This window comes from Perognathus longimembris, chromosome 18 (genome assembly GCF_023159225.1).
Source record: "Perognathus longimembris pacificus isolate PPM17 chromosome 18, ASM2315922v1, whole genome shotgun sequence".
NCBI classification, from domain to species: domain Eukaryota; kingdom Metazoa; phylum Chordata; class Mammalia; order Rodentia; family Heteromyidae; genus Perognathus; species Perognathus longimembris.
This window is the reverse complement of record NC_063178.1, coordinates 29,935,902-29,938,982: the sequence shown is the minus strand read 5'-3', so window position 1 is coordinate 29,938,982 and position 3,081 is coordinate 29,935,902.

Below are 3,081 nucleotides of genomic sequence, written 5' to 3'. Positions count from 1 at the left end.
CCCCAAAACTAAAGCAGGTCTCAGAGCATATGTAGATAACACATAGTTCAGGGTATCTGAGCCTCTCTGCAGCCCTCTGGCTTTATTTACATGCACACCTTGTCTGGGTCTCTTTTGAACCTAGAATTACTTCTACTCTCTTGATGGTAGGTGGCACTCATTCTACATTTCTGCTGCCAATTTGGTGCCATAAAAGGTGTTGTAGAAGAAGTAATGAAGAAAATGGCTACTGGTTTCTTTAAAGCACCATTAATAGTGTTGTAATTTCTCAGTCTAATCCCTTAAAATTCCTCAGCTTCTCTCCTCTGCCCAGTGGAATTCCGTGGCATGCCACAATCGGGTTGACTGGCACTCCCCAGCCAGGCTGATAGCATCCCGGGGAGGCACAGATGGCTCAGGGAACCCAATGCCAAGGGCTAACACAATTACACAGTAAGTGTGTGCACATTTTTCTGTGTAATAGTCACATGCCAAGTCATCACAGAAAACATGGCTATATGGTGCCCCGATGGCAGATGGAGCCCTCGGGGATTTTCCATGTTTTAAGGGTACCTTGCTCCTGCCCTGTCTCCCAATTCACTGGCAACAAGCCAGAACTGGAGCCCTGTTTCATCCCTGAGTGACAAAGCTAAGGGACCATCCCTAGGCTGTGACTTCAGCACACACGAAAAGACGACAAAGTTTATTGCCATCAAGTCAGACCAGTGCTAACATCATCTTTGAAGAGCTATTTTAAAACATTTCAAAAAATCACAGTTGTTTTCTTCAGATAGCTTCAGGAGTCTACAGGAAGCCAGTTTAACTGAGCAGAAGCAGGTCTCTTGTGATGACAGTGATCTGGGGAAGACACTGTGCTGTGTTTGGAAACATGGACTCTAAGGCTGGGCAAGTCAGGGCAAAGAACAAGTTGCAATTTGGTATGGCCCCAATAAGGCAAGAATCATAGCACTATGAGAGGGGTTTTGTAGGTATCCATTTCTTAACAAGTTGAAGCAATTTCCTCATGCAGATATTTGCCTTTGCTCCTAAGAGTTCTATCTGCAGGCCTGCCCTCTGTTCTATCTGCTTCCAGAACACTATGTTTAGACATGTACTGAGAATGTAAGACTAAAATCTTGAAGATGGAACATGAGGATAACTAACACAGTAACTGCCTGATATTTTTCATCAGATTATCTGTGTTGAGGAGATGGAAATTTATGACTTCAGGGTGCACTGCTGCTTGACTAATCCATGAAATGATACATATTTACAGCAAGTAACCAGAGTGAATACATCATGTTACTCATTATGTAACCAACTTGAATTTTGATAGGCACTCTTTCTTGGTGAAAGTTGACATTATAGATCATACTGGAAATGGATGATATTCTAAATATTTCCTAGCTGTGAGGGTGAGGGAGAAAGAGAGAGATTGATTGACAGGTCAGGGTAACTTTTGGAGCAGTACAAGTTAGTGTCTAGCAGGGAGTCCGTTAGTTATGTAGGTCAACCTCTTCCTATCGCAGACAGAAACTTGGCAGAAAAGTTTGGTATGAAGGCAAACCTCTGTTTAAAGCCCTGGCTACAACTGTAAAACTCAGTGCCTGAATATCCATCTAACGTTGCTGTCCTGTTCCTTTTTTTCTATTTTTCTCATGTTATCAATTAATAAAGTATAGAACAGGCTATGTGCCTGAGAGATGGGACACAAAGACAAAGCTGATCACTATTTCCATCCAGGAGATGCTGGTGGCTGAGGAAGGGTATTTCCATCTAACATTAAAATCTGGATCAACATAACATTAAGCAGCTCAAATTTCTGAGGTGTAAGAGAAGATTCAGAGAGCTTTGCTCCTGGGATGTCACCAGCCTTGTGGAGCATCTTCTGTTTCGCTCTTGCAGCAAGTGCCTAGTTCTTGAAGTACACTCTTTTCATACAGCAAAAGGGCGTCACCTCAGATCTGCAACCTTGATCCTGACTTCGAAGGTAAGGCATTCCGCTTCACAGTGCCCATCCATTTTCATACAGCATAGTCCTCTATAAGCTCCTACCGTGGATACATGAAGGAAGTGGTTGGTTATGAGTTACTAGAAAGGGAAGCAAAGCTGTATCACCAGTGTCCCTCCAGAATTCCTCTCACATAGACATCAAAAGATCAGGAATGTATGTATTACCTGAATACATCGGTCTGAGCTACAACCTCCAGTAAAATAAATGCAGTATCTTTGCTATGTAATTAGAAAAATTAAAAACATTTAACTCCCAAAAAAGCAAACATGCATTTTATATGCAAACACATATAATTATGGTTATGTTATACTAATAGAATAATTCTTGCAATTATACTGCCCACATGCTTTCTAACTTGAATAAACATTCTGTTCCACAAAATATTTCCAAATGGTGCTAGTGGCTCACACCTCTAATCCTAGCTACTCAGGAGGCTGAGATCCAGGATCACGGTTCAAAGCCAGCTGAAGCAGGAATGCTTGTGAGACTCTTATCTCCAATAAACTACCAAGAGAAAGCGTGAAGAGGGTCTGTGGCTCAATTCATAGAGCACTAGCCTTGAGCTGAAGAACTCAGGGGCAGCAACCAGGCCCAGAGTTCAAGCCCCACGATGGACAAAAAGAATTCCAAATTCAGTGTCTGATTTAGAGGAAAATGTAATTCTGTACAATTTATATTACAGTCAGATAAATGATACATGATGCACATTGCCCTGTGTTCTTGGAGTTTTATATACAAAGCAAAAATAAATGCATGCTAGTCTTCTCCATGCTGTTCTGCAAAGTCATGTCCTACATCTTCTGAGCCAGCCTGTCAAGCACCTTACCAAACAGCCATGCCTGGCCTCAGAGCTGACAGCCGAATAAGCCCCAGCATGCCTTGGTGAGGAGTTCTTCACACAGCACATGCAACTCACTGTTTGTTTGGTTTTTTTTGACTCTCACATTTCAGTCCCTTCCAATCTTTAGTTTTCATACCATACCATGTTAGTTTCCCTCTTCTTTATTCTAATGAACAGCTCTGTTCGGCTTCACCATGGTAATATTATTATTCCCATTTAGAGAGGAAATTGCAGCCCAAATTTCAGC